Here is a 23,321-nt window from a genome sequence, read left to right on the forward strand (position 1 = left end):
CTCTGTTAATTCCAAGTGACACCTTTATCATGTGCTAAATCCCCTTATGTATTGGCTCTATATCTGGAGTCTTTTTAGTTCCATTAATCAGTCTCTTCATGTGTTCATTTCTGTAGTTTCACAACATGTTTTCATGTCTGAGAGGGTTGGAGTCCCCCCCCCCCTTTTTTTTCTGGTTTAAGGTTTTCTTGCCTCTTCCGTTTATCTTTGCACACAACCATGGGAATCAGCTTGCCTAATTGCTCTCCACCAGTCTGTGCCCCTCTCCCTCCCAAAGCTGGCATTTTTATTGAGATGTTAAATTTGTAAACAGCTTAGGGTGGACTGACATCTTTACAATGTTGACTCTTCCTAGATGAGAGCACAGTGTGTTACTTCCATTTGCTCAAGCCCTTTTTGTGTCTGTCAGTGGACTTTTCACATTTCCTTCTAATAAATGTTCACACTTCTGTGTGTTCCTAGAGACTTTACCTTTTACTGCAGTCGTGCGATTGTTTAAGCTGCTATTTTTTCTAAGTTGCTTTTTTATGAATTTAAAAGCTATTGATTTTTTTAAAAGTTTATTTTTTTTAATTTTCAGAGAGGGAGAAAGAGAGAGACCGGGGGAGGGGCAGAGGGAGAGCGAGAACCTCAAGCTGACTATGTGCTGAGCACGGAGACTGATGTGGGGCTCGATCTCATGACCCTAAGATCATGACCCGAGCCAGATGCTTACCCACCTGAGCCACCCAGGCGCCCCAAAAGCTTTTGATTTCTAAGTTCTCTTTTAGTTTGTGTAGTTTGTTAATTCTCATACCTTTTCCTGGTATACAATCACATCTGTAAATAAGGATTATTTTACTTTCATTATTTAACTTTATGCCTAGCATTTTCCCCCCTTATCATTGAATTGGGTAATATTGCCAGTAAGATATTATATAGTAGTGTTGGCAGGGGCACATGTTTCTTTTTCATCACCAGTAATATTCAGAATAAGTTTATTACATATTACCAAGTTAAGGAATATCTTTCTATTTCTATTTTATAAAGAATATTTTTTATATTTATATATAGAAATATTTTCTATTTCTATTTTATAAAAAAATATTTTGTTTATTTATTTTGAGAGAGAAAGAGAGAGAGAGTATGCTCGCAAGCAGGACAAGGGGCACAGGGAGAAGGAAAGAGAGAATCTCAAGTAGACTGTGTGGTGAGTGCAGAGCCTGACTCGGGCTCAATCCTGTGACCCTGAGATCATGCCCTGAGCTGAAATCAAGAGTCAGATGCTTAGCCGACTGAGCCATCCAGGTGGCCCTATTGTATTGGGTTGTTTTGATAAAGAATGATGTTCGAATTTTGGAATATGTCCTTTCAGTGTCTATAGAGATGATCATTTACTTTTTTCTACTTAGAACCATAATATGAGGAAATGTATGCTTCATATTTAATCATCCTTTTATTTCTGGAAGAAAATATGTTTGATTATGTTGTATTATTGAATTAACCTGCTGTTGGATTGGGGTGCTAATACTTGACTGGAATTTTTCTATTACTATTTATAAATAAGATAATTTGTTATCTTTCTCAGACTTTGGAGTCAGTATTATATTTACTTCATAAAAAGAATTGTGAAGTTTTCCTTCTATTTCTGTGCCCAAGAACAGTTCAGAGAATGTTGGGTCTGTCTTCAAGAATCGGCAGAATTTGTCATCAAACCCTCTGCCTGTTATTTGTTTAGTGACTAGCTCTTGCTGTTTTCTACATTACTTCCATTCAAAAGATCTGGTTTTGTATCTTTTATCAATTTTGACATTTTATATTTTCCTAGAAATTACTCATTTTATCAGGGTCTTAAAATTTATTTACATAGGGTTAAGAAGTATATTACGATTCTTTTCATTTCCTCTGAACCCATGAGCATCCTCATTTTTTTTTTTTTTTTTTTAGTTCTATACACTCTCCTCTTAAATTGAGGTGGGTAATTTGTCTTTTTAATTTTTTTAAACTTTTATATTTATGTATTAATTGTTTTGTGTTTGTACCTGATTTGATTTCCCTCTTAATCTTTATTGGTTCTTCCTGATTTCCTTTGGTTTCTTTCATTATTCTCTAAGTGTTTAAACATGATGTTTAAATTATTTGTTTTCATTCTTTATTAAGAACAAATATTTAAGAACAATAAATATTTAAGATACAGATTTTCTTCTGATATCACCTTTGAGTGTGTTCCATAGGGACTTTTTGTTTTTTTCATAAAACTTTATTATTTTTTTAATTATAATAATATTTTTTTATTTTATTATGTTAGTCACCATACAGTACATCCCTGGTTTTTGATGTAAAGTTCAGTGATTCATTAGTTGCGTATAACACCCAGTGCACCATGCAATACGTGCCCTCCTTACTACCCATCACCAGCCTATCCCATTCCCACCCCCCTCCCCTCTGAAGCCCTCAGTTTGTTTCCCAGACTCCATAGTCTCTCATGCTTCACTCCCCCTTCTGATTACCCCCCCTGTCTTTATCCCTTTCTTCTCCTACCGATCTTCCTAGTTCTTATGTTCCATAGATGAGAGAAATCATATGATAGTTGTCTTTCTCTGCTTGACTTATTTCACTTAGCATTATCTCCTCCAGTGCCGTCCATGTTGCAGCAAATGTTGAGAATTCGTTCTTTCTGATAGCTAAGTAATATTCCATTGTATATATGGACCACAACTTCTTAATCCATTCATCTGTTGAAGGGCATCTTGGCTCCTTCCACGATTTAGCTATTGTGGACAATGCTGCTATGAACACTGGGGTGCATATGGCCCTTCTCTTCACTACGTCTGTATCTTTGGGGCATAGGGTCTTATAAATAGTGGTTTTATTATCTTTGTTTTCTAGAAACTCTGCATTTCCAGTTTGAATTTCCTTTGTGACTGAAAGAGTCAAAGTTGTTTTAAATTTTTAGCCGCAGAGCTTTTGTATTTTTGATTTTGTTATCCTGCTTTTATTCACATTCTGATTAAAGAATGCTTTCTGGGGGCGCCTGGGTGGCTCAGTCGTTAAGCATCTGCCTTTGGCCCAGGGCGTGATCCCAGGGTCCTGGGATCGAGCCCCGCGTCGGGCTCGCTGCTCCACTGGGAGCCTGCTTCTTCCTCTCCCACTCCCCCTGCTTGTGTTCCCTCTCTCGCTGGCTGTCTCTCTCTCTGTCAAATAAATAAATAAAATCTTAAAAAAAAAAAAAAAGGAATGTTTTCTGTACTACTTCTATTTTTAAAAATAAGTTGAGGTCTTATTAATGGGTGAATATGTGGTGGTTTTTTTTGTGACTGCCACACAGGGAGTTGAAAAGATGGTGTAGTTCAGTCGGTTAAGTGTCTGCCTTTGGCTCAGGTCATGATCTCAGGGTTCTGGGATCAAGCCCTGCGTTGGGCTCCCTGCTCAGCGGGGATCCTGCTTCTCCCGCTCCCTCTGCTCCTCCCCACCCCACTTGTACTCTCTCTCAAATAAATAAATAAAATCTGAAAAAATATTAAAAAGATGGTGTTTCCTGTTTCTGGTTGCCAGTTTGATGTCTTTTTAATCACGTTAATGAGGTCTTTAAAGATAGAGTTGCTCTTTCATGGACCAGAGGAAATGAATTATTTCTGACTCCTGGCATGTTTTTGTTATGTGTAATTTCTGTTTTATGAAAGGTATTTATTTGACATATTAATATTTACAGTTATTATATATTTCCTAAGAACTCAACCTTTAGTATTATGAAGTATCCTTCTTTGTTTTGTTTATACCATTTTGCCAAATTCTATCCTCTTTATTCAGATGGTGAGTTATGCTTTCTTTTTGTGGGCATTTATCTGACATCTTGGTCATTCTTTTCTGTTTTACCTCTTTGAAACACGTTGAGTCCTGTGCATGGTTGTTAGTAGGTGGCCCTAACTGTCAATGAACCATGCTGCCTGGTATTTACCTCCTGTGATCTCTTCCTCTGGATTCTGGGCTGGCCTTGGTGATTCTGGGCTGGCCTTGGTGCTTGCCTTTGTCCAGTAGACTGTGGTGGAAGTTATGCTGTATGACTTCTAAAGCCGGGTCAAATGAAGTCTGCCACTTTCACCTACTTAAAATACTCACTCTTGAGAAGTCAGCTATAAGAAGATTGTTTTGGGGCCACCATGTTTTGAGGAATCCCAAGCTAACCTTGTAGCAAGGCTCTTGGAGAGAATTACATGGCTGACCAGCCCTTAGGTGTTCAGACTTCCAACTGAGAAGCAAGACGTGACGGGGAGAAACCCTGCCCCACTGAGCTCCAGTCACAGCTTGCCTACAGCCACATGAAGGACCCCAACAGAGCATGGTTTACCTATACAACAGTAAATCATAATAGTAACAGATTTAAAAAATGGTAAATGATGATATTAAGCCATAAGTTTGGAGTTGGTGTTTATGTAGCAATAGATTTTAGAGAGTATGGTTTAGAGTATGTGTTTATCAAGCATTGACTGCGTTTACATTTATTAACGAGTATTGCTCTCAAATTATTTTATGTTTTCCATTTTAATAGCCTTTTAAAAAAAGTCTTTCCCTATGTAGACTTTGCTTTTGGTACATACTTCTCTGTCTTAGAACGTGTATATTTTTGTTTTAATGCTTACCTTTACAGAATACATTTAATCCTTTGTTTCTTTAAACATCACTTACTTGTTTTTTTCTACTTTAATGAAAAAATGGCAAGTTTTTCTTCCTTCCCCTTCTTTTTCTTCTACCATCTGATTTCACCCAATAATGTAATGCAATCTGTTAGTGTTTCTCTCTGTACTTTCCTAAATGACTGGTCTTCTATGCTTTCTTTATTATAATGGTTTATCATTTTTACACACTGGTACTTTGAAGGCAGAACCAGACTATTGGATCGCAGAGGCAGATTACTATAGGTTTCTCCTTAATGTCAAGTGATGGAACAGTGAGGGGATTCACATCTCGAGTCCTGCCCTGAAGCAATTCTCCTGGCCAGCTTGCTAATTTTTATGCCTCCTGGTATCTAAATACATATGAAGACATGAAGAATACTCATGTCTTCAGTTGATGTGCCTCATGGTGTCCATTTTGACAGTTTTGAAATATCTGAAAGCTGCCTCTGAAGTTTGAATTCCTGATTATGCTAAGGAACCATCTCTAGTGTGTGGATTAAAGCTTGTGCAATGCGTGTGCCAAGCTCAAGAGACTTGTGCTCATACATCGCTCTGTCTTATACTGAACTATTTTAAAGGTAAATCATCCCATGGGTGATATAAGTTGCCATCCTCAGAATACTTCAGAGTGTTCCAGAGTTTTTCATGTCATGGCTTACATACGAAAGTGTCATATTTGTGGAAGGCACTGGAGTTAATTGGGTGAGGTTATTTATTAGTAGGGACAGATATCTTAGGCAAATGTATTCTTGTAGAATTTTATTAGTGTTAAGTTTCCCTAAATTTTGACATGCTAGGAAACAATAAAGGGAGGAAAAGGAAGAAGATGTGTATATTTAAATAGCTCTCCTCTGTGGACTTCTTGAGCAAAGTACTACTTGTGTTCATTCTTCTGTTAAGCATCACTGAAATCATGTTCCTTTCTCCCTCCCTTCCTTTCAAAGGTGAGCCCATTAGCAGATGATTTATTCACCTTTTTACCTTGGTGAGGAAATTCTATTGAGTCTGTTTTCAGTAGATAAAAAGGTGGGAGATAGAAATGGTTGGCCTCTTTTTGTGACCTCAGGAGCTTGCTGCAAGAATTCCCAATTAGCAGAAACTGTAGATGTAACAGACACTTGGGTTGGTGACAAGAAAAGGAAAATGACAAACAGAATTGGGGTGGAGTAAGAAAGTGATTCTGGTAAGATAAAGTATTATTAGTTTTTGGAGGTAATCTCCCTACAAAGATAAGTCCTGGGAAAGTATATTCTGTGCTTTTGGATTTATCAAGACAATGGGTTGTTTAGGCAGGTCTGGGAATAGTGTTATTTTGTGGTCTTGGGTGTATCAAGAAAACAGGGGATTATGTAAGTTATGTAAGTGCTACCAATAATCTCAACTGTTTACACTGGCATGTGGTAACCAGACAACCCAGCTTTGAAAAATAATCCTCAGTACTTCCCAAAGATGATGACTGAAATAGTGATGATTGTGATGTGACCTCATTTATCTTAACAGAAATTGCCTCATTAGGATAAGATAAATTTCAGGATTTTTTCTTGTCTCCTTTATCTGATCAGAAATTCTATGAAAAATATTTTAAAAAATCAGTTTAGGGCATTTTATTCTCTGGCCTGATCTGTGGTATTTAGGATTTTCATTTATAGGTATTTTACCTCCCCAGATTAGACTGTCAACTTCTTGGGTTGATGTCTTCACCTTCTGTGATTTTTTCATGATATATATATATACACACATACATGCCTTCTGGTACCTAAATACATATATATATACACACATATATATATATACATATATATATGTATGTATATGTATGTATGTATGATTATGTATCTATATATAATAATACATATATATATATGTATATATGATTTATTTTTTTATTAGAGAGAGTGTGTGTGCGTGCGTTGGTGGGGGCCAGAGGGAGAGGGAGAGAGAGTCCCAAGCAGACTCCATGCTGATAGCCAGATGCAGGGCTTGATCCCATGATCCCAAGACCATGACCCAAGCTGAAACCAAGAGTTGGGTGCTCAACTGACTGTGCCACCCTGGTGCCCCCTATGTACATATATTTTTATGACGATATCTCAGAGATGATCCAATAAGTCAACAATTTAGTTTTAGAGAAGAAGAAACAAGAAAGATGTTATGTTACTTATCCAGGTCATAAGGCTATTCAGTTGAACCTTATGAAACTACCATTTTTGTAGATGAAAGCAAGTCCAGTTGGCAGTTTCACACATCATTCAACCTAAATAATGATCGAACTAGGGAGGGAGTGTGATGTGGGGTACATTCCACATCTTGTCATCTCTATGAAGTCTTCTCAACCTAAAGTGTTTGTGTAGACACAGTCATAACATAAGTATTTGCTGATGGGTCAACAGAAAACTCAGAAGCCTCGAAATGGAATGCAATTTTTGTGACATGCTGAGTTTCAGAAAGGTCTTACTTGAAAAAAAAAAAAAAAGTACCAAATGAATATTTGAAGTTGGCCTTTTTATAACTATGTCTTAAGTAGACGCATTGAAAGACAATTTTGGAAATTTAATGAATCTTTTGTTCTTACACTGTTTATTGTGACACACTACGTTGCTGCTTCAATTTATTGTTATTGTAATGGAAATAATTTTATAATATTTAATTCAGAATCAGAATTACATATGTAGATGTATAAATATCTTTAGAGATCAAGAAGTCTTCTGATCCCAGGCACGGATATGTTACATAGAATAACTAATAACCATTCCTGGGGAGAATCAAGAAGTGGAGAAAGATGGTAACAGTACATTCTTTTTATAAGAAGTGAAGTTATAACTAAATCTTGGTCTATAAACATACAGGTACATTGTCATAAATTTGATTTTTTTTATATAATGGGGATTGAGTTACTTCAGGTTTTTTTAGGGATTATTTTAGGACTGATTTTTCTCTTCTGGAAGATGTTCCTATCATGCTAATGAGCCAAATCGACCTTTTAGTTTTGTACTGATCTATTTGACCCAGGTTCGAGAGACTAAAATGAAATGAAATGAAATTGCTTTTATTAAGTTTTTCTAGTGAAGCTTTCCCTTTTGAATCAGCAATTAAAGGTCAAAGAGAACAAAGTGTTAAAAATGCAGGCCAGGAATGAGTAATTCAATGTGAAGCTGAATTTGAATCAATAGCTTAAGCTGCTGGATGGATAATGTGAAGTCCTTGATTAGATAGCTTGTTCTCTAAACAGGAGTTACTCTATGTCACAGCTTATGCTTCCAAATCTTCAATCATGTCTGTAATTAGTGTTTGTTCTAATTGTTTAACCTAATTTTTAAAAGACAGATGGTTAGTCTTTGCATTTTATTGGTGAATATTACTGGAAATACTTAGAGCCTAGACTTGATCTTTGGTTTCTATGCTTCTTTATGTTTAAAACATTTTTTTTTGCATTTAAGAAGGCTCCATTTCTCCTTAATTTATGGTATATCAATTATCTTATTGATCTTGAGAAATTATTTTCTATGATTCAATTTTATCTCTGCCATTGTTTTATTAATACCTTAAAACTTCTTTTTGCTTATCTATGGTTAACAATATACTTCTTTAATTAGTTACAATCTGCCTACAAATATAATACTTCAACTGGTATAAAGACCTTACAACAGTATACCCGCTTTCTCCCTCCCATCTTTATGCTATTTTTGGAATACATTTTGTTTTACAGATGCTATAAACACACGATATAGTGCTTCTATTTTTGCTTTAGAAAATCTATGGTCTTTTAAAGCAATTAAAAACAAGAAAAATATCTTCTATATTTATTTTTAATGTGTCCATTTCTAGAAATCTTTATTTCTTTGTTTAGAACCAAGTTTCTATTTGTTATCATGCTCCTTTTATCTGAAGAACTTTGATGTTTGTTGTATCTCCAGTCTGCTGGTAATAAATGTTCTTGGTTTTTGTTTGTCTGAAAGAGTTTTTATTTCTCTGTCATTTTAAAAGATATTTTCTCTGGTCTATAAACATACAGGTACATTGTAGTAACTTTAATTTTGTTTTATATAATGGGGATTGAGTTGCTGCAGGTTTTTTTTAGATATTATTTTAGGACTGATTTTCTCTCCAGGGAAATACTCATATCATGCTAATGGTAATACATGCTATCATGTATCTTGCTGCAGTTTTTCTTTTTTTACTCAGTACTTTAAAGATGACAAGAGAAGGAGATAAACCATATGAGACTCTTGACTCCAGGAAACAAACTGAGGGTTGCAGAAAGGGAGGTGGGTGGGGGGATGGGGTAACTGGGTAACGGGCAATAAGGAGGGCACGTCTTGTGATGAGCACTGGGTTTTATATGCAACTAATGAATCATTGAACATTATATCAAAAACTAATGATGTACTATATGTTGGCTATTGAATTTAAATAAAACAAATAAAGATGTCACTCCACCATCTTCTGGTTTTCATAGTGTCTGATGAGAAATATGCTGTAACTCTTATCTTCATTTCTCTGTGTAATTACATATTATATCTTCCCCACCCCCAGATCTGGCTGCCTTTAAAAAGATTTTCTCTTTATCTTTGACATTTCACAGTTTGATTATATTGTGTTTAAGGATGTGTGTGTGGTTAACCTTCTTGGAAAATTTACTGGACCTGTGGCTTGATATCTTTCATTATTTTTTGATCACTGTTAGCTAATATCTCTTCAAATATCTATTTTGCTATGTTTTGTCTCTCTTATTCTGGAAATCTAGTCATCCCTGTTAGATTATTTGATATTGTCCCACAACTGGGATGCTCTCCTCTGGTTTGTTTTCATTCAGTCCTCTTTCTCTTAGTTTTCAGTTTGGGTAATTTCTATTGACCTGTATTCAAGTTCGCTAATTCTTGCTTTGGCTGTCTGAGTCCACTGATGAGCCAGTTGAAGGCATTATTCATCTTTGTTATCATGCTTAAAAAAAATTTTAGCATTTCTTTGTGACTCTTTCTGAGAGTTTCCATTGTCTCTGCCAAAATTCTACATTTCTTGATGTGTGTTTTCCATGTGTTAACATAGCACGTTTCACATATTCATAGTTATTCCTTGTCTGATAGTTCTAATACATGGTTATCTCTTAGTCTGGTTATATTGATTGCTTTTTCTCTTGTCAGGCTCTTCTGCCAATGGGGCTACTGCTCTCTACCAAGCTCATATAACCTCGATTTTCTCCCATCTCTCACCCTGTTCCCTGATTTCCTAATTGAGAACACAGTGGGTGTCACGAAGAGAGCCTGTGGGGGGTGCAAGCCCCCTTGTGTCCGTGGTTTCAGGGCTTCCCTACTCTTCTGCTAGCCCACATTTGGCTTTTAGTAGTTCATTTCAATTTTTAGCAGGATTCTTCTTACCTCTTCTTATGGGAGAACTATCCCTTTCTTGTGCTTTCCTATAGTTGAGCCAATGCTTATATGCTATTTCTCTTTGGAGGTTTCTGTCTGTCTTACATTTCAAGCTTGTTGATTGCCCTGTGACCCTAGATCTCTGATGAGTTCAAGGAAATTAATGATTCTGTGGATGAGCTGGCTTTTTAAAAGGATGTATTATTAGAATAGGGATAATACTCTGTCCAGCTTTATATATTCTAAGCAGAAGCTGAAATTGCCCTCGTGCTTGAGAAGACAGAGGGCAGATGCATTTTCTTTGTGACTCCCAGTTGGAATCTTGCTTCTCTTCAGTTTGATGATCAGGGGAGTGGAGACTGTGCAGGTATCCACAGTTGGATACTACAGAGATTTCATGGCTGTTTAGAGATGGGGAATGCTCCAGGTAATTCACCACTTGTTTTTTCCATCTGTGAAGCTGTTTAGCACTGTCAGACACAGATGGCAGAACTGCCTTGAACTGCTGCAATCTATCCCCTACTCCAGTTCTTGACCCTACTATGTCTATGTGGAGATTGAGCTCAAAGAACGCATAAAATTTTGTGTTTTACAAACATTCTTCCTAATAACATGCAAGTGAAGTTTCCTCTGAACTAGGTAGATGATCTTCTCAACACAGTGGTTGAAGAGTCTTTGGCGTATTGGGGTCAGACAGTTAACAGAAGTGACTAAAGTAGGCTGTTTACATAGGAGATATGTAAGAATGGAAGTATGGAAGTATATGGATCTTTTGTTGTTTATTTATTCCCCACATTTAATGTAGACATTAGGTCAGATAAATATTTTTCTGTTCTCAAAGCAACAGTTCTGATGCAGTGATGATTGGGAACTGAGATCCATCTCAGTGCCAGAGGACTATAGGGAGCATTGAGGATTGTGGCTAACTGTAGAGCCTGGGTTCTGTGTAAGGGGCAGCAGCTGCTACTCAGCTCCAACCAGTCATTGACAGGTATGAATACAAGCTCAGTCATCCAAAAACTTCTGACATTCACGATTCCTGCTATCTGGATTGATATTTTAATCTTCGTGAGTTTTAGATATCAGCTCAGGTTTGGTTTTGATTTTCTTTTAAATGATATTCAGGAAAAACAAAATATGTTGGTCAGCCAAATTCAGGTTGGGCTTCCAGTATATGTATGGTCTTAACTCATTTATGGTAAAAATGTCAAATATAAGCTCACTGAGAGCATTTGATGCCTGCCATGTTCTCTGCTGTAATCCCAAGAAATATTGCTGCTGAGAGTAGATCCAACTTTTTTGTCTTGAGATTAGGCAAATAATGTAGATTTTTTTGAATAGTGAATGTATTTCAGCTGTCATAAGTCTATGACCACTAAAAATGCCAGTAAGCATTGTTCAGATGAGTGTATCTTATTTCCAGGGAGTACTGTGGAAAGAATTTGCCCCCCTAACAATCCCATCAAGTAAGCAGATGATATTCCTAAACAAAGTCAGCTTTACTTAGGCTTGAGGGATTCTGGGGGTTAAATCACAATAGTGAATGGTCAGAATTTACTGATTGTTGACTTTAACAGGAAGACCCTGAACTGAAAAACTGGTACAGAATGTTGCATGTTCTGATTGGTTTTTTCCTCATTATTTTAAACAAAATAGTCAAACCCCACTGCAGAGGGTTGACTTTACAATTTTTCTGTCTTTCTCCCTAAATTCATCTTCTTCCCAGATACTTTTGGAAGAGATTGCATGGAATTTTGTAAGCTTATGGATTCTTACTCTCCTGGTGGATTCGAAGGTTGTCTTGCATTGCTGTTTCAGCTCCTGAACACTGGCATAAACAGAAGCTGTCCTTGTCATAACCAATTGCTTAATTGTACTAGCCGCGAATTCCTGATGACCTGTTTTGCTAAAGGTAGAAGGGCATTCAGAGAAATGATTAGGCACAGTATCTGCCTTCTGGGAGTTTATCGATCATGGTTGAGAGGTGAAAGGAAGATAGAGTAATATGGGATATAGAAAAGGTGTGATGTCAGTGCAGGATTTGTGAAGAATGTAATGATCGTAGAAGAAGCCTCTGACTTAGTTTGCTTATGTACTTCCTTTTCCTTCAGTATTTCTAGCAAAATGTTTGATTTTTTTAGCTCTATACTTGAGTAAGTTGGCAAAAGTGAGTTTCAGTGCTATCAGTTGTCACAGTGAGCCAGCAGACTTTAAAATCCATTAACCTCGTATCTCATTCTGACATGTAGATTATTCTCAGGGGTATGAAGAAGTGTGCCAGGGATCTTGAAAAGCCATAGGATAAACAGCTCATCTCCCCATAGACCTATATGTATAGTCTGCATGACAAGTAACTTAAACCATCTTTACTGTGTTAAAACTCACATGGCTGTATAATGACTTAAAAGGCAAAATTTGCATCAATTTATTGAGATAAATCACAATTTATGAAAAATACAATCCTTTGCCAGAAATTTCAGACTGATGGAATTGCTGTAACCTCTTCCTCTCATTCTCTTGGGTTGTTCTTTTGGTTCTGCTGCTTTTGGGGATACTTAGAGGATGATTTGAGAACCTCTGTTAGTTCAACCTTCTGTTGATGTTCTGTGTTTCTTTCTGGCCAAGCATGGGCTGGAAAGAGGCAGAGACAGGAATGTTTCTCTAGTCTGGATACTTTTGTGCCCTTTCATAAAGAGGGGTAGGTAGAAGGGTGAGAAGAAATTTCCTTATGTTTTATTATTTGGATGAGTCCTTTTCTTAAAATGTGTGCACGCTAGAGTTGTTTGGGTGGCTCAGTCGGTTGAGCGTCTGACTTTATCTCAGCTCAGGTCTTGATCTTGGGGTTGTGGGTTCAGGCCTGGCATTGGGCTCCACGGTGGGCATGGAGCCTACTTTAAAAAAATGTGTACACACTAGATATGAAGGGGCAGGTGAGTAGACTTGAATTTTCTACAGATTTGATAGTTTCAGCGTGGCAAATGTATCTGAAACAGTTTAATCTTGTTTTGATCTAGCATTTATCCACACCCCATGTTAACTTTCTGTGTTTTACCTGATTTTACAGATTGGCTAATTTCTGTGGCTAGAATATAGTCACTTGTTTCCCCACCACATTCAAACAGGAAAATAGGCCCAGCTAACTCTGCTAGTTTTGTCTGAAGCATTTCTTTGCATGGAAAAACACTTCATTAGAAGTGGCAACTGAGTCCTCAGGGGACCTTCCCTGCTATTCTTGTCCCACTTTTATCAGAAAGCATGTCTGATGGGAATTTGGATGACTAATCCCATCAGGAGGCTCCTTCTAGCAGAAATTTACATTCATACTTGTAAATATAGCAGCAGTAATATCTCCTGAACCACACGCCATCGTTTCTGTAACTTCTTATGCTGGCTTGAAATTATAATGAAAGTAGGATGAAAGGATCATAGGTGAGAGAGACCATTTCTGTACTCCCAGTGTCTAGATTAAGTTTTCAGAAAGTCAAGTTACAGTTTAGGTGAATATGGGAGAATCGTAGCTTTTGGAATACTATGTTTTAATTGTAGAAGGTTTAGTATATCCAGCTAAAACCTACTCTTGCTCAATTATTAGTGGCTTATTGAAATACTTATTACTAAATAAGTTCTAGATCTCAGGGAATATGCCCCAGTGTTCAAATATTTTTAATTCTTTTACTGTACCTGCAGTGACTTAGCTTTAATCTGGTTTTGGTGAGTCATCCAAACAATCTCATTTAACACAGATATCCTTTCTCATACACAGGGCATACACAACTGAAAATTGCACTCTAAGAACAATGTTTAATTTCTATGTTGTAAAAAAAATATAAATTCTATTGACACAAATAAGAAAGGTGTTCAATGTTGTTTGCTTAACAAGTTTTTGCATTTATATTATTTCAGAACAAAGAGGCTTGCTGTCTGCACAAACGAACATACCTGAGTTCTTGAAAGCTTCAGGAACCCTAATAGCGGTTATAATTCTTCATCCCTTCTCTGATTTTTTTTCTCTGATCGCTTTTCTCTGATGTTCTAGATGCTTCCATAACCTTGAATGCAGTTTTTCATATCACAGAGTATAAGTGAAGCCTATAAAGAATGCAGCCTTGGTGCTAGAGGTTGGCACGGGGAGAGTAAATTAGTATCTTAGGTATGCAGTACAGTGCAGTGAGGAACGTCACCAGGTCCCAATACAGGATCATTTTTTCCTATTTCAGAAAGGTGGTCTGGCAACCTCTCCATGAGTAGATTGTCACTGACTGTAATATCTTGTCTCTAGAAATCCACTTGAGTGACTTTCAAATAATCTTGTTCACATAGTAAACAAGACACCTTCACATAGTGTCCTATTCTTTTACTATGGTTTCTATTCCTTTTAAAAAAAAAAAATAATCTGTGTTAAACATAAAAGGAACTTGCAGAATCTAGTAAGTAATTATTTCAGTGTTTAGGATGTCAGTTATCATTTTCATAGTGGACACTTTCATCGTGTACCTTGAAGTTTATAACGAGCTCATCTGCAGCAGGTGTAGTCTTTCCCCTTGGTGTTCCATGTCAGGTTCCGGGTGAGTTGTATAGAATGATTTTGCATTTGTTTAGGCTATGACTGATGAGGTTTCTTGTTCTTGGATTCCTACACTATGCAGGTCATCCACATTTCGACTGTGATATCTTGTAGGAGTAATTTTCCCCAGCTCAGAGTTCCAGGAAAATTGCACATTTCTCTATAATAGGAAGTTTTTCTAGTCAATCTTTAGTGGACAGACAGCTCTATTAGATTTTAGTTCTAGCTTGTCACCTCCTTAAGACCCAAGGCTACATCTCTGATTCCACTAAACCCTCATCCCTGTTACCAGAGGTATACTTCAGTTTAGTAACCCTTTCTCCTCCCCTAAGTTGAGAGCCCACTATTACCAACTGAAAGTGAAGATGAGCTGTTATAGTGATGGGATTATTTAATGGCACCCAGGACATGGCATAGCTTCCATATTATGCCTGTTGAGGCTTTGTGTCTGCAAGGAAGTATCCATTTTCAGCTCCTTATGAGCAAGGACCTCTCCAGGCAAAAGAGCCAGAAAACTTATTGTATTTTTGTGATACTGTACATTGCGCTCGGACACAGGGCAGAGTGCTCAGAGCCTGGAAAAAGTACATAAGCATTAACCCAAGTTCCTGCAGAAAGTAAGGACTTTCATCAAAGAAAATAGTATTTAGGGCAGAGTATCATGGGATCAGAACAGTGGGGTATGTGAAGAAGTAAATTGGCAGAACTTGGAAACTTGGACGGTGGAAGGAAAGTGAGTACTTCATAGAGAAATTTTTCTCTCTGGCATTCCAAGGTGAATTTTTATTTGCTCTGTTAATCAGTTTCTTAGGAAGCAGCATTGGAAACTAATAACACAATTGTATTACCTGTCATGTTTAGTTGTCCATAATATTCAAGGGTACCCTCTAGGAAATTATATTTTGCCTGTTGTATTTTGAGTTAGATAGTCTCAACTAATTATTTTCGTATTTTTGTAAAACTCTGAGTTAAAGGAATTGCTCCGCATTTTCTTACAGGCAAATGTCTGCGTTGGGTAGCCCCCATCTAACTCTTTCATTCAAGGAAGCAGGTACACGGACTTGGGACAGCCACTAGCAGCCTTTAAAGAATGTTCTGTTAATGGAGTTTAGATTGGTTCACGTGCGTTTGCAAGATACCTGTGGATTCTGTCCAGCTGGTCCTGAACATGATATGTCCTTGTACCTCAGCAGGCTACAGATTTCAAAAAAAAATAACCTTGATATCATCACTAGCAAATGAAAAGTCTGCCCTTGAATGAGCTTATGAACTGCTCACTGAAGGAGAAACGTATTGACATGGAAGGGAGTGGCTTTGCAACATCATGGTTTGACCACTACACCGAAGGGTATTAAGATCTCTTTCCAACACTAGATATGGCTGATATTTTTCATTACCATTACAGAGCTTAAGGAAGTCTCATAATTCTAGTCAAGGCAACAAAGAAACACAAAAATGCAATCACAAATACCAGCAATTTCTAGAGAAACTCAAGTCAGATTATGGTGCCACATGATTTCAAAGAATTAAGATCTTTAGAGCTGGTGGATCAAAGAACACAGCTCTGGAGACAATGGATATCTGCAGAAGTTACAGATTCAATTCAGTTTATTACTTCCACTGAATTGCTAAGTATCCCGTTAGACTTTATGTATGCAACTCCAAGGAAGGATTTCAGATTTTTTACTTCTAGAAGTAGACAGTAATACGTTTGTGTTGTTTTAAGTCACTATATGTTGTAATTTGTTACAGCAGCCATAGGACACTAATATACCAACAGTAAAATACGATCCATTTTTTATTTTCTATATTATCTATCTTCCTCTGATAGAATGTAGATGCCAGGAGGGCAGAGAATTTTGACTATTTCATCTCCCACAGTGGCCCGAGTGGTTTGGACATAGCTTGGCATAAAGCTGGCTTTCCATAAATATTTGTTCAGTGGATGCCATGGTGAGAGGCTGGCTTGGCTGTCCACACAGAAGGCTTGGAAAGTCTACCAACATGCCTATTCCAGACAGTTATGTCCATTTATTATTCCTTTCACGTGCAGTAGGATCACACTAAAGTTTAATAACCACTGCTTCCCAGTGTAAGTTATATGTATTTAACATATGTATAGTTATCATCTGCTAAATATGTAAGTTATTTAAGTTAATTTCAGTTAAGTTTCTCTTGTTTATATTTCAGTCATGTGTGAATATTTAAATAAGCTGATCTATCCCTACTGAGGGAAGGACTTTTGAGATTTGTGGGCAATGATACAAATAAGCTTTAAGCACAAATTTTTTTGGAGTAATATTATTTTCAAACACTTCTTTTATAACTATGTCCATCTTGCTTAGAAAAGTTTAGCTGGGTGTGTTTTTCTCATTGACTTGCTTCCATTTTGAGTGTTGTCAATAACTGTAGGAAAGACACCTGTTTGCTCGTTTGTTCTTTTCCTTTCCTTTTTCTTTCCTTTTTCCCTTCCCTTCTCTGCCCTGCCCTGCCCTGCCCTTTTCTTTTCTTCTCTTTATTCCCTGGTGAATCTAAACATTTCCTGTGGTGGAGCAGAGTTTGCAAGCATGCTGGTAATTTCTTCTTTAGGAGCCCATCCTGCATGTTTTGTAAAACCAGCTCTCTTTGAATGGCTCTGTGCCTTCAAATGAGAACCAAGAGAGCATAGCCCACAGTTGAACAGAAAACCTCAGGCAATTCCTTTGAGGAGCAATGTTCTTTGCCAGCTATGGCACCCCTTGTCTTTGTTTCTGGACTCTTTCCCTCGTAGTTTCTTTTACTGGCCATCCGCTGGGGTTTGGCAGGCATTAGCTAAGAACCTTTGATTTAAATATAGCTTTCATTATTGTGACATGTATCCTGCTTTGAACATTCATTGCTTCAGTATGTTGCCTTGCCTGAAATAATGCTATTCTTCTTTTATTGTTTTCTTTCTCCCCCAATATTGAGCTTTAAAAGCCTTCAGACAATGTCGCAATATTTATTATTGTTCAATGAACTTAGTGTGCTATGCTGTTTCACAAATTGGTTTCCATCTCTTTTTTCTCATCTTTTCCATGTAGTTTTCTGCTGTGATAATTGCATTGTTGTGTTTCATTCCAGAAAGTCCAGTCCAGTAGAAATTGGACAGCCTTCCTATAATCCTTGCCTTCAGCAGCAAAGACATCCACAATTTTGCACAGCTTGTGCCTGATATACCAGATGTCCTCCAGGGCCGCCTTGTCCCAAACTCTTTGGACTAAAGGACTTTGTTCTTAGTAAGGGAAATCAGGGCTGTATTTGAGGCAAATATACAGACACCTGAACAGTGTTAGAGCAATTCTAATTCCCATGTATAAAGAAATGGAGCTGTTTCTGGAACATGAGCTTGACTTCTGCATTTCTGCCATTAGTGATTCCCCTGTACCCAAGAAGCTAAAGTCTCAATTCACCATGCGGGCTGCACTCAGGACATCTTACACAGCCCCTGGTTTTATCTGGTTCATTTCTACCACTGTCTCAGCTTCAGGGGGCATGCAAGTGAGGATTGTTTATGAGTTTTGGAAGTGCATCCTAGACTGTGACCCCTAGAATACTTTTATTATCTTCATATTTCATTATGGGTAGAGTCAGTGGAGAAGTCGGCTGTGGGACAGCTGAGATACCACTTCCATTTGGGATTTTAATTAGCTTAGATGTGATTTATGAGGATGAATGAAAAAGTTCATCCATAAACAATGCTGTGATTGAATTTAGCAAAGTGCCACATTAAACCAGCTGTATCTAATGCCAAGTTGACGTATTTGCAGCATTTTGGTTTTCATTATGTGTTCTTAAAACTGATAACAAAAGAGCAAAACTGTAATAAAGAACCCCTCCAGACCATATCAGACCTCACAGTCGCGTGCATGACAGGCAAGACAAATGAATGTTATAGTTACAGCCTCACTTCGAACCAAGTAAAACAGTATGCGGGAATTATTTGGAGCTAGAATGAACTCGTGATTTCAAACATTGAGTGTATGACGGAATAATAGTACATATCTAAATACTCTTCACTATGTGTTATTGGTTTAACTGGGTCCCCCACCCCCCAAATTAATCTATTGAAGTCCTAACCCTCACGTCTCTCAGAATGTAACCTTTTCTGGAGATTGGGTCTTTACAGAGGTAATCAACTCAAGAGGTCACTCACTGGGCCCTAATTCAGTATGACTGGTGTCCTTATAAAAAGGAGAAATTTGTGCACATAGAGGGAAGGTGGAGTGAGGAGACATAGAAGACAGGCATCTACAAGCCAAAGAGAGTAGCCTAGAACAGAGCCTTCCCTCACATCCTTCAGAAGGAACCAACCCTAGGTCTCCAGAACTGCGACCATAAATTTCTGCTATTTATGCTTCCAGTCTATGGTACTTGGTTATGGCAGCCCTAGAAAACTAGTACACCATGGCAGATTCTCTTCCCCGCTGAGAGTTGGCTAGATTGTGGGTTTTCCATGCTCTCCCCCTCCCCCAGTCTGTGTTGTATCTTTATTTTTAAATTGCTGGCTCTACTTAATGGCAGGTGGAACAGATGAAGGTTAACTGTATTCATTGTCTGTTGCTGCATAACAAATTAGCCCCAAACTCAGCAGTTCAAAAACAAGGAATATTTATTATTACATGTAATCTCATTATTATCAGTTATTATACACTATCTCACCATTTCCCTGGGCTAGGAATCTGGGTGCATGTTAGCTGGGTCCTCTGGCTGAGTGTCTCATAGGCTGCAGTCATGGTGTTGGAGTGCAGTCTTCTGGCTCCACTGGAGGAAGGTCTGCTTCCACGCCTGTTCATATGGCCGACAGCAGTGTTCACCTCCTTTTACCTGGCTTCTGTTTTTGTTGTTGAAAATCAGCTGTCAGCCTGTCAGTCCTTGGAGGGCAATCTGGGTTTTCTCCTCTCTTTTTAAGGTTTTCTTTGGTGTTCTCAAACTTTGAATTATCTAGGTGTGCATTTTTATTTATGAAATTTCCTTCGGATTCCTGGGACTCTTGAATTTATAGATTGATGTCTTTTACCCATTCTGGGGAAAAAAATCTTCTTTTCATAATATTTTCTCTGCCCTATTCTCTTTCTTTCCTTCTGGGATTCCGAGAAAATATTTTATATCTTATCCAGTCTTTACGTTTCTCAACTTCTCTTTCATCTTCTACATTGGTTTGTTTTGCTGTGCTGCATTCTGGATAATATTTGCCCCAACTTTCTGTTACCCAGTCATTTCTCCAACCATGTTTCACTCTGCTGTTAAACCCATTTATTGAATCTTTACTTTCTGTTATTTTATTTTCCATTTCTGTTTTGTTCTTTTTAAGCCTACTGGGTCACTGTTTATAGTAGTATGTTATATTTTATTCCTTTAAATATAATCAAGTTGCTTCAGATTCAGTGTCTCATCATTTCAATAGCTGAAGCTTTTGCGAATCTGATTTTTCTCTTTAATTTTGCCTCATAGTATCTAGTTTCCTTGTATGTTTGCTGATTTTCTTCTGCTTGTGAAATATTCTTTCTCCTTGGAAATTATTTTGGAAATTCCCTAAGGCTTCAGAGGGAGGTATGTTCACAGAGAGGAACTGCACGTGTTCCACCCAGTACTTGGGACCAGGTGTTGCTGCCCAAAATGCTTGCAACCTTTTGTGCGGTAAGTATGGAAATGGAGAGTGACATTGGAAATTTTCATAGTCACTTGACATTGCGACAGCATCAGTATGCTGTGCTTGTCTTTTTATTTCCATATCACTTTTCTATAATTCATTTTTATTGTGTTTTATAAAAGTATGAAAGTTCATGGATTGGAAATGAAGCAAACAGCCCAGCTCTTCACCACAAGTAGTTTTAGAGGTTCTGTTTTGAGCTAAATTGATAGCTTAACATTAGTTTGGACTTCTGAGGTGATACGGATTGGGGTTGCAAATCCATGTGGATGGCAGTTTTTAATAACAAGTTTTCATTTTTTTCTTTGCTGCTTGTTTTGGGATATAGGAAAATGTCTTTGTGTTCCTTTTATGGTTCAGATTTGGTATGAGTCTATTTTGCCTCAAATTTGCATGGAAGGTGTAGCACTTTGGAGATCCCAAATTTGAAGTAGAAGGGTCCTTTATTAGATTCCCACCCTTAATGAGCCCTGTTTTGTTTTTTCTTCTACCTCTTGCACATCATAGGAATAAAATCTAAAACTTAAATTGCCAGGTTGACCTGGCATGCCCTCAGGGAAAAATGACATTAGTGTTCTGCTATCCCTTCTTAATTCTCAGCTTCACTGTGATTTTGGCCTGATAAGGTCACATTGTTTTGTCAGCCTTTGATATTAAAATGTGTATATATGTGTATGTGTATTTGTGTATTTGTGTATGAATCCAAAACTAGCATCCTTCCCACTGCACTCAGTCATAGCAGGACTTTCTGGTTTCCCCAAAAAGAGTGAGACCTATGGGTACATATTGCTCACCTGATACTTACTTCAGGCGCAGAAATTAAAAATAATATGAAACAATACCACATATTGCCAGGAGATGTAGAAAAATGGGTACTTTCATATATTATTGGTGATAATATGAGTGTTTATAGGCCTTTTGTATATTAATGTCTACAACTATCAGAATGTTAAACATATATACTCTTTGACCCAGCCGTCCCATCTTGGAGCTCCATCCTGTAGAAATGCAGCTCAGTAGGTAAAGACCAATGCTCCAGGGTAGGTACTGAGCAGTGTTCAAGCTGACAAGAAACTGGAAACAAAGTAACTGCCCTTCAGTGGAGGAGTCATTGAGTAAATTAGAATATATTGGATCATATATGACATATAGACATCATGCAGCCATTTGGAAGAGTGAATTGGAATGTATTAGTTGGTGTATGGGAATTTCTACAGTGTATTATTGTTAAGAGAGAAAAGCAAGAAGCAGAAAGGGATGTAATTTCCCATTTTTATAAAGCAATGACAGAATTCTGTGTGTGTGTGTGTGATTAACTATGAAGAAAAATATGGAAAGATATATTCTAGATTCTTCACCTGGGTTACCAGGGAGGGCTGTGGCAGCACCGTGGGTAGTAGGGAGGAATGGTGGGGGTGGAGGATAGAAGAAGACACGTAAAACTGCAGATGTACACAAGAACTACTACTAAGACAATGAATTAGTATACATGAAATAATCACATTTGGGCATTATGTAAACTTATATGTGTATATATGTATGAAAAGATTTTAAAGTACATTGACCAGAAAGACATTCTTTAAGGTAAAGAAAAAGTGTTACAGTGATTGGCCTGGGGCTTGAGGGGAGAGATGAAGAGCTATCTTTCATCTCATTGCCTTCCAGGTGGTGGGAGGTGGCAGGAGCTTCTATGAGCCTTGTCTGGAGCTTTGTCTGGCTGCCTTCTCCCTTCCAGCTCTTCATCCTTCCCTGTTAATAGCAGACAAAACCTCAAATGCACAACCTCTCTTCTAGGGAGTGCTGTGCACAGCCCCTGGAGTCCTGTTTCAGTATTATTCTTTGCCACACGTAGGCAATCTATTGGAGAACCCCTGGTGAGGACTGAAATGCTGCCTCATGCACTGGATAAGCATACACCGAGTGCAAGGTACTGTGCTACACACAGGGCTTACACAACCGAATAATATGGAACCCTTGCCTCCAATGTGCTCCTTGATGTGTTTGGAATTTACAAGACACCCTTAAAATGGAACATTTAAAAACAAATAAGACAGACAAAACAGAGTTTCTTAAAGAAGCTGAGTATCAGTGTATTTTACTCACCTTTTGAAAAAGAAGAACGTGGAGTCTTTCCCATCATTCTCTAACGTGGTGGCACTGACCTTGGTTGAAAGCAGTTTTCATTGTGTCATCACATGTCTTCCTCTGTGCGTCAAGACAAGATTGTTGCTCACTTATCTTGCGATAGTGCAGAGGCAGGTATTGGGCTATAGACTCGTTTCTCTGCTGTCCGAGTGCAGTAAACATGCCTGTTCTAATCAAGAGAATAATGCACAAGTTACTACTTGATTTCTGCTTCTATTTGTAGAATCTTCAAAAACCCCTATCCCCCCCAAAATACTTCCCTTATGCCCCCAAACCAAAGAAACAACCCCCCAAAGCCTACAAATGGCTGGAAAGTGTCAAGAGTTTGAGTGACCTTAGCAGTCTCAGTGTCATGTTTCTTATCCTTTCAGAGGGTAGGAACCTACTTTAAGATTGGGATTTCCAGGGTGATAGCTACAGTAACTTCAGTGTTTGTTCACACACACACACACACACACACACACACACACACACACACTGCTCTTCCCTTTGGCTACAACAGGATGTCTTCAGAATCTGCATTATCATGTGGGGACACTGATAATCCACCGTTTTCAGTTTCAGATGAGACATGTGAGTACAGGAAGGGGAAGTGACCTGACTAAGCTCACAGTGAGTTAGGAATAGGTATAGATTAAGGAGTTAACTGCATACTTTTTGAAAATTGTGCTGTCCAGTTTGGTAGCTAGCAGGTACATGGGGCTACTGGGCACTTGAGAAAGAGTGAGTCTGGGGGCAGCTGGGTGGCTCAGTCAGTTAAGCGTCTGCCTTCGGCTCAGGCCATGATCCCAGCATCCTGGGATTGAGTCCTGGGTTGGGCTCCCTGCTCAGCAGGGAGTCTGCTTTTTCCTCCCCGTGCTCTTACACTCTTGCTCACTCTCTCTCCCTCTCAAATAAATAAATAAAATCTTAAAAAAAAA

General features: G+C 38.0%; 1 long non-coding RNA gene across 1 annotated transcript in view; it reads left to right on the plus strand.

The window, feature by feature from the left end:
* LOC123802749 (uncharacterized) overlaps nucleotides 1-23,321 on the plus strand; it is a 476,053-nt gene that overhangs the window by 194,902 nt on the left and 257,830 nt on the right. The window lies entirely within an intron of this gene.

Source organism: Ursus americanus, chromosome X, assembly GCF_024610735.1.
Source record: "Ursus americanus isolate L20-20 chromosome X, mUrsAme1.1.p, whole genome shotgun sequence".
Lineage (NCBI taxonomy): Eukaryota > Metazoa > Chordata > Mammalia > Carnivora > Ursidae > Ursus > Ursus americanus.